Raw genomic sequence first — 15,326 nt, forward strand, 5'->3', positions numbered from 1 at the left:
TTAGTAGTAGACAACTCATGGTTGCACTAGACTAAAACAACTCATGGTTGCACTAGACTAAAACAATTTATGCATTTGATGACAGCTTTATTTCATGTTAATTGACTATGAAACAATTAGATAGAAAAATTAGTATTAGCTGATGTTGAATTGCTACAGTTGCTATGCACTCCGGTTCACCACATTTTATATTTTATATTTTTATATTATAGCTTTTAGAACATGCTGATGTGTAATCATGTTTTGCTCTAGTTTTGGTACCAACTTTGATTTTAAATCTTGTTTCTCAGGTCCCCGAGTAGCTGAGGTCTCATCTATATATTTGTGTACGTACTGCAGTTTTATAAGAAGTAAAGAAACCCAAATATTCTCTCTTCATTTCATCTTCTCCATTGCTAGAAAACACCAACAGCCTTTTAAACTTCCACAGGAAAACAATTGTATTTGTATATACATCACTTTGAACTATGCCTTCAGCCTAAGTTCTTGTTCCTTCATTAATCCCTTCATCTTTCTTTGGATAGATTTCTTTCCTGTCCAATTTTTCACAAGCAGGCTATGGGTAATGTCTTTAAGATTCAATGCGGTGATGCTTTGGCTGGCCGTTGCTGGGATTGCATTGCTGGACATTGGCGGTATATATACAAGCTTGAAGATAATCTTGAGGCATTGGAGACTACAAGAGATCAATTAAGAGACCTAAGGACTGATGTGATGCGGTTGAACGTCAATCAGGAAAGACCAAAAATGGCGCAGATGGATCGAGTTGGAGGATGGCTCTCGAGGGTGGATGCTGCCATAGTTAAAATTAATCAGCTGCTAAGCAAAGCTATACAAGAAAGACAGTAGTTATGTGTAGCAGGCTGTTGCTCCAAGAACTGCAAATCCAGCTACACATTTGGGAGAAGTGTTGCAAGAAGTCTGAAAACAGTGACTACTTTGATGAATGAAGGAGATTTTAAAGAAGTTGTTATGGCAGAACCAGCAAATCAACTTCAAGCTAATCTTGAAGCACTGAGCACTGCAAGAGAGGAATTATACGCTTTAAAGGAGGATGTCACGCAGAATGTAGCCTTGGAGGAAGGGCCAGAAAAGATGTTGCTGCCACAAGTTCGCTTGTGGCTTTCAATGGCAGAATCGAACATAACTGAAGCAGATGAGCTCATACGAGATGGTCCACCAGAAATTCAAAAACTGAGTCATGGAGATATTTCCAACTACAGGTTTGTCGGAAGGGTCGCCAAAAAATTAGAAGATGTAGCTGTTGTAAAGGCCAAAGGAGTTTTCAAAGAATTGGTCAGAAGGATACCTGCAAAACCAGATTACATAAGTCGGCTTCAAGTTGATCTTCGAGCTTTGGAGTCTATAATGAAAGAATTAAAGGCTTTAAAGGAGGGAGTGATGATGAGGATCACCTCGGAGGAAGGGCCACAAAAGAAGCGGATGCCACAAGTTCAACTGTGGCTCTCGATGCTGGAAGCAATAGTGACTGGAGCGGATCGGAGATGATAAGAAATGGTCCACAAGAAATTGAGAAATTGCGGCGTAAAGACCTTTCCAGCTATGAATTTGTGGGAAAGGTGGCCCAAGTGTTAGAAGAAGCAGTTGCTCTAAGAGCCAAAGGAGAATTCAAAGAAGTGGTCGAGAGGGTACTTCCAGACCCAGTAGTTGAAAGGAATGATGAACCAACATTTGGCACGGAAACGATGTTAGATGATGTTTGGAGATGGCTCACACAAGATGAACTACTGGGCACTGTTGGCATATATGGTATGGGGGGTGTTGGCAAAACTACTCTCTTAAACCAATTCAACAACAAGTTTGCTAGTACAACCCATAATTTTGATGTTGCGATTTGGGTGGTGGTTTCAAAAGATTTGAAACCTGAAAAGATTCGAGAAGATATTTGGAAAAAGATTGGCTTTTTTGATGAGACGTGGGCAAAAAAAAACCCCAGTGAGAAAGCAGAAGATATATTTTATATATTGAGCAGAAAGAAGTTTGTATTATTTTTGGATGACGTATGGAAGAAGGTTGATCTAAAAGACATAGGGGTTCCTCTGCCAAAAAGACAACATGGGTCAAGGATAGTATTCACGACGCGTTCCTACAAAACATGCAGGCAAATGGAAGCCAAAAAAATGATGAAAGTGAAGCCTCTGAATCCAAGAGAATCGTGGACCTTATTCCAGGAGAAAGTTGGGGATATTCCTCCGAATATCCTTCCTCTAGCTGAAGATGTTGTTGAGGAGTGTGGTGGATTGCCACTGGCACTCATCACAATTGGCCATGCCATGGCCGGCAAAGATGCACTCCAGGAATGGGAACATGCTCTCGAGGTCTTAAGAAGTTATGCCTCAAGTTTACACGGAATGGAAGATGAGGTGTTTCAAGATATGGAGGTTGAAGTATTTGCAATTTTGAAGTTTAGTTATGATAGTCTACGCGGTGATAAAGATAAATCTTGCTTCTTATACTGTTCCTTATTCCCGGAGGACTTCGAAATTCTCAAGGATGATTTGGTACATTATTGGCTTTCTGAGAATTTTTGTGCTCGAAATGAAGGATATGAAATAATTGGTTCCCTTGTTCGAGCATGCCTATTGGAAGAAAATGGAAAATATGTAAAAATGCACGATGTGATTCGCGACATGGCTTTGTGGATAGCATGTAAATATGAAAAAGACAAGGAGAAATTTTTCGTGCAAGTGGGTGCCCAATTAACAAAATTTCCAGCGGTCAAAGAATGGGAAGGATCAAAAAGAATGTCGTTGATGGCAAACTCCTTTAAAAGTATCCCAGAAGTTCCTAAATGCGGGGATCTTTCGACTTTGTTCCTTGGTCATAATTGGTTTTTGGAGGAGATCAGTGGTGATTTCTTCCAGTATATGAATTCGCTCAAAGTTCTTAATCTATCAGAGACACGTATAGAGAATTTGCCTGTGGGAATTTCAAAATTAACCTCATTGCAATATCTTAATCTGCGTAATACACAATTAACACGGTTACCAGTTGAGTTGAAGTTATTGCAAAAGCTGAAATATTTGAACTTGGAGCGTAATGGGTTGCTAAAGTTTATTCCAAGGGGAGTCATACCTAGTCTGTCATCTTCACTGCAAATTTTGAGAATGCTCAGAACCGGTAATCGTATTTATGAAAACTCGGTAAATAACTTATTGGGTGAAGGCAATATGCTAATAGAGGAGCTCCAGTGTCTTGTAAATTTGAATGAACTAAGCCTCACAATAAGAAGTATCTCTATGCTTCAGTTGTTTCTCAGCATCCACGAATTATTCAACTGTGCTCGGTCTCTGATACTTGTATGGTTTGAAGGTACAAAATCTCTTAATATTTCCTCATTAGCAAATATGAGGCATCTAGAGACCATAGAAATATTTGGTAATCCTAACTTAGAAGAGATGGTTGTCGATGATCTGCTGTATGAGAGCAGAATGCATCATCATGCAACTACAGGTCTCAGCAACTCGATGATCCTGTTAAAGTTACAGCTACAGCTATTGATGCAAGTGTTGTTGACAATTTTTGGAGGTATTTTGTTAAAGTCATTTAGATTTTGTTGTATTTTGTTGAAATCAAGAGGTAGGTGAACTACTTTGCTTTTAGGTAGGTTTGGTGAACAACCTTCCTTAACTTATGGAAGGTTGGTGAACAAACTTTAGACTAGCTCTACTATAAATGTTTACATTATACTGTAATGGAATTAATAAGAAATTAATTGTTTCTTCACACTCACAAAATCTGCAGCTTTTTCTTTTTCTGCAGAATTTCCTTCTCTTCCTTAATTTTCTGCTCTTCTAAACCATCAAGTGGTATCAGAGCAACCTTGATCTCAAAGGGCTGTGTGTGTGTTTGAGTGAAAGTCATAGAGAAAGCCACCAAATAAACCAGAATTTGTGAAGTTTTTCTGTTTATTTGCTTTTCCTCAAATGGCTTCCAGCAGCATGTCTCTTTCACCACCTCATTTTAATGGGGAAAACTATCATGTTTGGGCTGTGAAGATGAGAGCTTATTTCAAGGGGCTTGCATTATGGTAGTATGTGGAGGAAAACAGAGTACCTCCACCTCTTAATCAAAATCCAACCCTTCAGCAGATTAGACAACATGAAGAAGAGGTTGCTAAGGCTCCAAAAGCTCTGTCCTATATCCATGCAGCTGTTGCAGATCCTATCTTCACCAAGATTATGACATGTGAGACAGCACATGAAGCTTGGGAGAAGTTAAAAATTGAGTATCATGGATCTGAAAAAACTAGACAGATGCAGATATTCAATTTAAGAAAAGAATTTGAAATGTTGAAAATGAAAAGGTGAAAGATTATGTTGATAGAGTTATAAAAATTGTAAACCAAATTCGATTGTTGGGAGAAGAGTTAGAAGAGAAGAGAATTGTGGAGAAAGTTATGGTGACTCTCCCTGAAAAATTTGAAGCCAAGATTTCTTCTCTTGAAGAAACTTGGGACATGTCACAAATATCCTTGAATGTGCTTTCAAATGCTCTACAAGCTGTAGAACAAAGAAAAGCCTATAGGGAAGAAGAAACCATTGGAGAGAAGGCTCTTGTTGTGACTCATAAAACAAAAATGCAAGAAGGAGGTTCAAGAGGCCAGCAAACTGACAGAAAACCAAAAATGAAGAAGAATTTCAGAAAAAATTGGGGGAAGGACAGATTTCCACCTTGTCCACATTGCAAAAAAACAAACCACACTGAGAACTACTGCTGGTTCAGACCTGGAGCTCAATGTAAGGTGTGTAAGCAATTTGGTCACACCGAGAAAGTTTGTTCTACAAACCAGAATCAGCAAACACAAGCCCATCATCATGCACAAGTCACCGAAAATTCTGAAAAGTATGAAGAACAACTATTTGCAGTAAATGAAATTGAAAAATGTGGTGTCTCAATTGAAGCTAAAGAAGCATGGCTTGTTGATAGTGGCTGCACTAACCACATGACACCAAACTTGGTGAATTTCGATAGCTTGGATACAACCTATTCTTCAAAAGTCAGACTTGGAGATGGTAGGCTTGTTGATGTCAAAGGCAAAGGAGATGTGATTATACAAACTCCTTCAGGTACAAAGCTTGTTTCCGATGTTCTTTACGTACCAGAACTAAATCAAAGCTTGTTTTCGGTTGGTCAATTGCTGGATAAGAATTACAGTTTGCTATTTAAAGATAAAACTTGTGAAATAAGTGATCCTTCTGGCTCAAAGTTATTTGCTGTCAAAATGAAACGGAGAAGCTTTCCTCTAAATTTAAGAGACTTCAAAGAAGAATCTTGCTTGAGTCATAAAGAAGAATCTGATTTGTGGCATAAGAGACTTGGTCACACCAATCTCAATTCATTAAAATTGCTACAATCCAAGAAGTTAGTTGCTGATTTGCCATCTATAGTTGAAGAAGACAGCAGTATATGTGAAATATGTCAGTTAGGCAAACTCAGCCAAACACCATTTCCATCTGATCAAGCATGGAGAGCTTCTATGAAACTTGAATTAATACACACTGATGTGTGTGGCCCTATGAGTGTCTCATCTTACAATGACAGCAAGTATTTTCTATTGTTTATTGATGACTACACCAGATTCTGCTGGGTATATTTCCTCCAATTCAAATCTGAAGTTTTCAAAATGTTCTTGAAGTTTAAATCAATGGTAGAGAATCAAGCTAGCTCCCCAATCAAGATTTTAAGATCTGATAATAGGGCTGAATTTACATCCAATCAATTCAAGCAATATTTGCAAGAAACTGGCATTCACCATCAATTAACAGTAGCTTACACACCTCAACAAAATGGTGTAAGTGAAAGAAAGAATCGATCTGTGATGAATATGGCGAGATGTCTCTTGTTTGAGAAAAATCTACCCAAAGTTCTTTGGGCTGAAGCTGTAAACACTGCTGTATATCTTCAAAATCGGCTTCCAACCAAAGTTATTGATGGAAAAACTCCTTTCGAAAGTTGGTTTGGAGTTACACTATCGGTTGGTCATCTCAAAATCTTTGGAAGCATATGTTATTCATTTATTCCAAATGCAAAAAGAGGGAAATTGGATCAACGAGCTGAAAAAGGAATTTTAGTAGGCTACAACAGTGAATCCAAAGCCTACAGAATTTTGAATCCTGTTACTAAACAGGTGTATGTCAGCAGGAGTGTCAAATTCGATGAGAAAGGTGAATGGGATTGGAGTAAAATGGAACCAGAAAATTCTAAATCAATTCTTGATTTTCAGCAAGAGCAAGAACTACCAGTTGACAATGAAGAAGAATCAAATGAAGATGATTATGCAATTAGAGGAACTAGATCCCTAGAGGAAATTTACAGCAGATGTAATGTTGTCTCACTTGAACCAACTCAGGTGGATGAAGCCTTAAAATTGCCTGAGTGGAGAGCTGCCATGGAGGAGGAGTTGAAGATGATTATGAAGAACGAAACATGGATTTTAGTTCCTAGACCATTGAATAAGCATGTAATTGGAACTAAATGGGTATTCAAATTGAAATTAAATTCTGATGGCTCCATCAATAAGCACAAAGCAAGATATGTTGTTAAAGGCTACGCTCAACAGCAAGGGGTTGATTTTACAGAAACCTTTGCACCAGTTGCAAGATTTGACACTATCAAATTGATTTTGGCACTAGCAGCAAGTGAAGGTTGGCAAGTCTTTCAATTGGATGTGAAATCAGCTTTCTTAAATGGTTCTTTGAAGGAAGAAGTGTATATTGAGCAGCCTGAAGGTTTTAATGATGGAAGCAATAGAGTGTGTTTGTTGAAGAAAGCACTCTATGGTTTAAAACAGGCCCCAAGGGCCTGGTATGCCAAGATTGATCATTACTTGCTGAATTTGGGTTTTAAACGAAGCTTGAATGAGGCAACACTTTACATAACTCAACAGGGAAGTGATGTGCTTATCGTTTCTGTGTATGTTGACGATCTACTTGTCACAGGTAACAATTTACAATTAATTCAAGAATTCAGATTGAAGATGCAGCAGGTTTTTGAGATGAATGATCTTGGCTTAATGTGCTATTTCCTTGGGATTGAAATTGCTCAAGATGAGCAAAGGATTTTTATTTCACAAAAGAAATTTGCTTGGGAGCTGCTTAAAAGGTTTGAACTTAGCAAATGCAAACCAGTGAGTACACCTACAGCCCATGGAATAAAATTGCAAAAGGATGATGGTTCTCACTCTATAGATGCTTCAACTTATAGGAGCATGGTTGGTTCTTTGCTGTATTTATCTGTAACAAGACCAGATATCATGTTTGCAACAAATTTACTGTCGAGATTCATGAATTCTCCAACTGAAAACCATCTTACAGCAGCCAAACGAGTTCTGAGATATGTGCGAGGAACTGCTGAATTTGGTTTGTTTTATAGAAGATTAAATGGTGTGAAGTTGTTGGGGTTCTCAGACAGTGATTGGGCTGGTTCATTGGACGATATGAAGAGCACTACTGGTTTTTGTTTTTCACTTGGTTCTGCTGTCATTTGCTGGGGGAACAAGAAAGCAAGCTTCAGTTACTCAATCAACTGCAGAAGCAGAGTATGTTGCAGCATCTGCTGCTGTAAACCAAGCTATATGGTTGAGAAATGTATTAGTTGATCTGAATTTTCAGCAAGAAAATCCAACTAAAATACTTTGTGACAACAAATCAGCTGTTGCTATGGTTAAAAATCCAATCTTCCATGGAAAAACCAAGCATATCAAAATCAAGTATCATGCAATTCGTGAAGCTGAAAAGGAAAATGAAATTCAGATTATTCATTGCAATTCTGAAGACCAAACAACAGATACTTTCACCAAGGCATTGCAAAACCAAGATTTGAATTTCTTAGGAATAGACTTGGTGTTTGTCTCAACTCTTGCATCAAGGAGGAGTGTTAAAGTTACAGCTACAGCTATTGATGCAAGTGTTGTTGACAATTTTTGGAGGTATTTTGTTAAAGTCATTTAGATTTTGTTGTATTTTGTTGAAATCAAGAGGTAGGTGAACTACCTTGCTTTTAGGTAGGTTTGGTGAACAACCTTCCTTGACTTATGGAAGGTTGGTGAACAAACTTTAGACTAGCTCTACTATAAATGTTTACATTATACTGTAATGGAATTAATAAGAAATTAATTGTTTCTTCACACTCACAAAATCTGCAGCTTTTTCTTTTTCTGCAGAATTTCCTTCTCTTCCTTAATTTTCTGCTCTTCTAAACCATCAGATCCCAACCCAAGAATGCTTCAATAGCCTCCGAGAAGTGACTGTATCGAAAAACTTCAGATTGCGAGAGCTGACATGGCTCGTTCTAGTCCCGAATTTGGAAATTTTGCTAGTCAAATGGAATGATCATATAGAAGAAATTGTTAGTGCTGAAAAATTAAGTGAAGTTCAAGTTGGGAGTGAAAATGTGAACATATTTTCAAAACTCCAAGTTCTTGAATTGTTTGAATTACCAGAACTGAAATGCATATATAGGAATGCACTGTCCTTTCCACGTCTAGAAAGACTACGAGTAGATAAATGCCCAAAGCTGGAGAATATATCAGCAGTGCAAAGGATTCAAGGTGGTGACTGACGCACAAGAACAAATCTAATGGAAACTGCCTTTCTACAGGTAACCAGATTTTTCTTTATAAGGAGATTTGTTATTTTTCGCATGAAAATTACGTATGAAGCTAATTGATGCATGTTGAGGATAACAGACAACAGAAGTAAAACCTGAATTCTACATTATAAATAGACATGTCATGGAAATTTCATGCTTGTAATTTAGCCTAAATTTATAATTACTGAGTTATAATTTTGATTTACTGAAGCAAATTTGTCATACAATTTCCTTAATGTTGTTGATACTGGAAAATTTTGAATATTGTCATTGAGTCTGACGCTGCCAATGCAATTTCTTGCCTAGCAATTTACAGAGGTAGGCCATCAAAATCGTGGAATGATTTCGATGTGATCAAGGTTCCAAGGCAAAGGAAGGAGTAAACTTGTGCAAAAAAGGATCGGACCGTTCCGATTTTTTTTTTTTTTTGTTTGAGTTGTTTCTGCTTTGAATGAAACCTTTTCTTTTTTCACTTTTTTTTTTTTGTGATAAATTGTTAGGAGTCGATTGTAATGTTGTAATTGAGCTTGAATTGATTGGACTTGATTGTAATTGTATCTGATTTTGATTTGTGAGTTTATTGCTTACATGGCAGTTATTGAGATGTGATATAAATATGCAGCTGATGTAATGCGGATTGAATTGTCATTTCATTTCTCAAATTTTTTTCTCCCAAGTATGTCCATCTTTCTCCTTTCTTCTCACTTTTCTTCTCTTTTTTTCTATTTACCCCCTGTGTCTCAGTAAACAAACGATAGTTAAAGGGGAAAAAGTAACAAATAGCATCAGATTGTTGCATTTACAGCTTGAGCTCCCTCGGGGGTTCAAGAAGTATTGATATTTTGCAGCGCCCACTTCATCAAATACACTCAGGAAGGTCTTTACAATATTCCATTCTACTGTACAAAAGACCTGTACAATATTAATCACTATTTCACAGCTTCAGTCACTCAATTATGTTATCAAATACATTAGACTTATATATATATATATATATATATATATATATATATATATATATATATATATATATATATATATATATATATATATATATGTTTTTTTTTTGGAAGAAAATGATGCTTTTATTTATATCTCAAATATGTAGTCCCGTAGCCTCCAATAATACAATACCTTTAATAAAATGAGGCAAAGAATTAAAAGAGGTAAAAGAAAGAGAAGTATGGTGGAGCCTTTGACGAGTGGCAAAAAAATATGCGGCTTGATTTCCTTCACGATATATGTGATGAATGGAAGAAGAGCGAAGATGCAACAAGTCAGCAACACGCAGTAAAACCGAAGGACCTGCTCTAATCCATTGTGCCCGATTAACGTGAGTAACTAGATCCAGACAATCCATTTCCACCTGGATGGGATAAAAATTCATCAGTTGATTAATAAAGAATTAAATTCATCAGTTGATTAATAAAAAAGACAGAATTAAATTTCTTTCTTTCGATCATAAACCTCAACCTCTGTCAAAGCGATGTTCAAACATTTCTTTTGATCATATGACTTTTATCTGATATCAAATTTGGTTGGTTCAAAGTTGATCTCAGATCTCAGATTAATACAAATGATTCAGAGTATATATACAGCAGTAGTTATATCCATCTTAATAGAAAATTATACACCAATTGAAATACAAAGAGTTGGAAAATGAATAAATCTATATCAAATTTTCTACAATGGAGAAAATGGAATGGAATGTAATGTAAGAGACAACAGTGGTTAAATTATCAAACCTAGTAGCCTATGAAATGTGTCCAGGTTTAGAAAATGAACTTGAGGTAATGTCTTTCGTATGCTTGGTTAATTCTCTGATTGCAGATGTAGAAGACGTCGGAAAATTGATTTCTAAAGCAATACTGGTTAATTTACTGTCGAAGCATGAAGAGGTTTTTAACATTTTTAGTGAAATGGCTAAAAACATAGTTCCAAATCCTCACATTTATAATAATGCCCGGTGGGATATTCAGAACTACTTGGATGACATGAACCCATTCGAGGTTTGGACGAAGGAGCTGATTCGAGTATATTTTGGGGCGCCATGGACAATGGTAACTTTTGGGTTGTCAATTCTTACCATTTACTTGACGGTGGTGCAAACCATACATACTGCCTTGTCTTACCACAGACAAATGAGAGAGCAAAAATGAATAAATATAAATTTAGATTTTTTTATTACAAAGTGTTATAGCGTGCTGTCCTTTTTTTTTTTTTTTTTTAAATTATCTTACTTCATGTTCATGTCGTGTTGTATTTTGTATTTTATGTCCAGTCTCCAGACAACTTGTATTCTAATCGATAATATTTATTTTTCTGTTTTTTTTTTAATTAGAACAAAAGTCTTCTTATTTTATTTTATTAGGAAATTACAACTTCAATCGTTCCCTCTCCCTTCATATTATATACATTTTTCCTTAACTAAAGAAAATTTTATCACATATATATTAATTCAAAAAAAAAAAAAAATTCATTTCCCTCTCTCAAATTCTAAAATCCCAAATACTATTTTACTAAGTATATATGAACATGACATCTTCACACAATTTCAATCTTTTAACCCTTAAATTTAAAATCCACAATTAGGTTCTAATGCTAATATATAAACACTAGTTAAATGATTTACATATCTAAAAATAATAATCAAAAAAAGACTTGTATATCTAAAGCTACTCATGTGAAACAGAATCCAATAATTGAACAATAATTGCTGTTCAACTTAATAACAAGAAAGAGCACTCTACTCTTAAAAATTGTTTTAATTGCAAAGTCTCCATCATGGATTAAGTAGCCAACCAACTTCCAATATTCATTAAACTGAACAAAGCTATTAGAAACGTTAATTAAAAAACAACTACTTGCTTATTACATTAAACATTAACATTTCATAGAGCAACGGTTCCCCACTCAATGACCGAGTCAATACCCACAAGAAGTCAACTTTGAGAATGCAAGTTGAGGCAATGGTTAAACAGTTAGTATTAGCTTCAAGTAGCCTTTTAAAATTCCACAAGAAAACAATTATATCTTGATCATTTTTGAACTATGCCTTCAGCCTAAGTTCTTGTTCCTTCATTAATCACTACATCTTTCTTTGGATAGATTTCTTTCCCGTCTAATTTTTTACAAGCAAGCTATGGGTAACGTTCTTAAGATCCAATGTGGTGATTTAACTGGCCGTTGCTGGGATTTCATTGCTGGACAATGGCTGTATATATGCCAGCTTGAGGATAATCTTCAGGCATTGGAGACTGCAAGAAATCAATTAAGAGAGCTAAGGAATGATGTCATGCGGATGAGCATCAATCAAGAAAGACCAGAAATGGTGCAGATAGATCGAGTCGGAGGATGGCTTTCAAGGGTGGATAATGCCATAATTGAAATTAACCAGTTGCTAAGCAAAGCTACACAAGCGAGACAGAAGTTGTGTTTAGCAGGTTGTTGCTCCAAGAACTGCAAATCCAGCTACACATTTGGGAGAAGTGTTGCAAGAAGTCTAAAAAAAGTGACTACTTTGATGAATGAAGGAGATTTCAAAGAAGTGGTTATGGCAGAACCAGCAAATCAACTTCAAGCTAATCTTGAAGCATTGAAGACTGCAAAACAAGAATTATACGCATTAAAGGAGGACGTCGTGCAGAATGTAGCGTTGGAGGAAGGGCCGGAAAAGATGATGCTGCAACAAGTTCGCTTGTGGCTTTCAATGGCAGAATCGACCATAACTGAAGCAGATGAGCTCATAGGAGATGGCCCAAAAGAAATTCGGAAGTTGAATTGTGGAGATATTTCTAACTACATGTTTGTCGGAAGGGTTGCCAAAAAATTAGAAGATGTAGCTGTTGTAAAAGCCAAAGGAGTTTTCAAAGAATTGGTTAGAAGGATACCTGCAGAAACAGATTACATAAGTCAGCTTCAAGTTGATCTTCGAGCTTTGGAGTCTATAGTGGAAGAATTAAAGGCTTTAAAGAAGGGAGTGATGATGAGGATCACCTTGGAGGAAGGGCCACAAAAGAAGCGGATGCCACAAGTTCAACTGTGGCTCTCGATGCTGGAAGCAATAGTGACTGGAGCGGAGGAGATGATAAGAAATGGTCCACAAGAAATTGAGAAATTGCGTCGCAAAGACCTTTCCAGCTACGAATTTGTGCGAAAGGTGGCCAAAGTGTTAGGAGAAGCAGTTTCTCTAAGAGCCAAAGGAGAATTCAAAGAGGTGGTTGAGAGAGTACTTCCAGACCCAGTAGTTGAAAGGAATGATAAACCAACATTTGGCACGGAAACGATGTTAGATGATATTTGGAGATGGCTCACACAAGATGAACAACTGGGCACTGTTGGCATATATGGTATGGGGGGTGTTGGCAAAACTACTCTCTTAAACCAAATCAACAACAGGTTTGCTAGTACAACCCATAATTTTGATGTTGTGATTTGGGTGGTGGTGTCAAAAGATTTGAAACCTGACAAGATTCAAGAAGATATTTGGAAAAAGATTGGCTTTTTTGATGAGATGTGGGCAAAAAAAAACCCCAGTGAGAAAGCAGAAGATATATTTTATATATTGAGCAGAAAGAAGTTTGTGTTATTTTTGGATGACGTATGGCAGAAGGTTGATCTCAAAGACATAGGTGTTCCTCTGCCAAAAAGACAACATGGGTCAAGGATAGTATTCACAACGCGTTCCTACAAAATATGCAGGCAAATGGAAGCCGAAAAAATGATGAAAGTGAAGCCTCTGAATCAAAGAGAATCTTGGACCTTATTCCAGGAGAAAGTTGGGAATATTCCTCCGAATATCCTTCCTCTAGCTGAAGATGTTGTTGAGGAGTGTGGTGGATTGCCACTGGCACTCATCACAATTGGCCATGCCATGGCCGGCAAAGATGCACTCCAAGAATGGGAACATGCTCTCGAGGTCTTAAGAAGTTATGCCTCAAGTTTACAAGGAATGGAAGATGAGGTGTTTCAAGATATGGAGGTTGACGTATTTGCAATTTGAAGTTTAGTTATGATAGCCTACACAGTGATAAAGTTAAATCTTGCTTCTTATACTGTTCCTTATTCCCGGAGGACTTCAAAATTCTCAAGGATGATTTGGTACATTATTGGATTTCTGAGAATTTTTGTGCTCGAAATGAAGGATATACTATAATTGGTTCACTTGTTCGAGTATGCCTATTGGAAGAAAATGGAAAATATGTAAAAATGCATGATGTGATTCGTGACATGGCTTTGTGGATAGCATGTAAATATGAGAAAGACAAGGAGAAATTTTTCGTGCAAGTGGGTGCCCAATTAACAAAATTTCCAGCGGTCAAAGAATGGGAAGGATCAAAAAGAATGTCGTTGATGGCAAACTCCTTTAAAATTATCCGAGAAGTTCCTAGATGCGGGGATCTTTCGACTTTATTCCTTGGTCATAATAGGTTTTTGCAGGAGATTAGTGGTGATTTCTTCCAGAATATGAAGTCGCTCACAGTTCTTGATCTATCAGAGACACGTATAAAGAATTTGCCTGAGGGAATTTCAAAATTAGCCTCATTGCAATATCTTAATCTGCGTAGAACAAAGATAACACGGTTACCAGTTGAGTTGAAGTTATTGCAAAAGCTGAAATATTTGAACTTGGAGCGTAATGGCTTCCTAGAAAGTATTCCAATGGAAGTCATATCTAGTTTGTCATCATCATTGCAAACTTTGAAAATGTACCAAGCTGGTAGTTATTTGTACAACAAAAACTTGGCAGATAACGTATTGGGTGAAGGCAATTTGCTAATAAAGAAGCTACAGTCTCTGGAAAATTTGAATGAATTAAGCCTCACAATAAGAAGTGTTTCTGCGCTTCAGTTGTTTTCCAGCACCCAGACATTACTCAAATGTACTCGATCTCTACAGCTTGCATGGTTCCAAGTTCATCGATCTCTTAGTGTTTCTTCATTAGCAAAATTGAGGCACCTAGAGATCCTGAACATATTTGGTAATCCTAATTTAGAAGAGTTGGTCGTGGATGTTATGCTTGGTGAGAGTTCTACACATCATCATACTATCAGCAACTCAATGGTCTCAGCTCCAGTATGCTTCAATAGCCTCCGGGAAGTGATTGTATTGCAAAACTTCAGACTGCGAGAGCTGACATGGGTTGTTCTGATCCCAAATTTGGAAATTTTGATAGTGAGATCCAATGAGCATATGGAAGAAATTGTAAGCGCTGAAAAGTTAAGTGAGGTTCAAGTTGGAAGTGAAAATATGAACCTATTTTCAAAACTCCAAGTTCTTGAATTGTCTAATTTACCAGAACTGAAATGCATATATAGGAATGCTCTGTCTTTTCCACTTTTGAACGAAATACAAGTACGTGGATGCCCAAAGCTGGAGAATATACCAGAAGCACTGCAAGGTTGTGACTGACGCATAAGAACTAATCTAATGGAAACCTGTGCAATAAAGATTCAGAGGATTTTGATTTTTTTCTTTTTTTTTTTTTTCTGTTTGAGTTGTTTCCGCTTTGATTGTAATTCTGCAATTGAGATACAATTGGTTGGACTTGATTGTAATTACATTTGAATTTGATTTGTCAATTTAGTGCTTCCATGGAAGATCCTTATATTCCATTCTACTGTACCAAAAAGACCTGTACCATGTTAGGCACAATTTCACAGCTTCAGTCACTCTATTATGTTATCAAATAAATTAGACTCATATATATATGA

General features: G+C 36.7%; 2 pseudogenes; both read left to right on the top strand.

Moving 5' to 3' along the window:
• Positions 1–528: 528 nt before the first annotated feature.
• Positions 529–8,583, top strand: LOC149499381 (putative disease resistance protein At1g61300; annotated as a pseudogene).
• Positions 8,584–11,684: 3,101 nt separating this feature from the next.
• Positions 11,685–14,917, top strand: LOC149499382 (putative disease resistance protein At4g10780 pseudogene; annotated as a pseudogene).
• Positions 14,918–15,326: the final 409 nt, after the last annotated feature.

This window comes from Jatropha curcas, chromosome 1, assembly GCF_041381405.1.
Source record: "Jatropha curcas cultivar XTBG-Jc1 chromosome 1, XTBG_Jcur_1.0, whole genome shotgun sequence".
In the NCBI taxonomy this organism is placed as follows: domain Eukaryota; kingdom Viridiplantae; phylum Streptophyta; class Magnoliopsida; order Malpighiales; family Euphorbiaceae; genus Jatropha; species Jatropha curcas.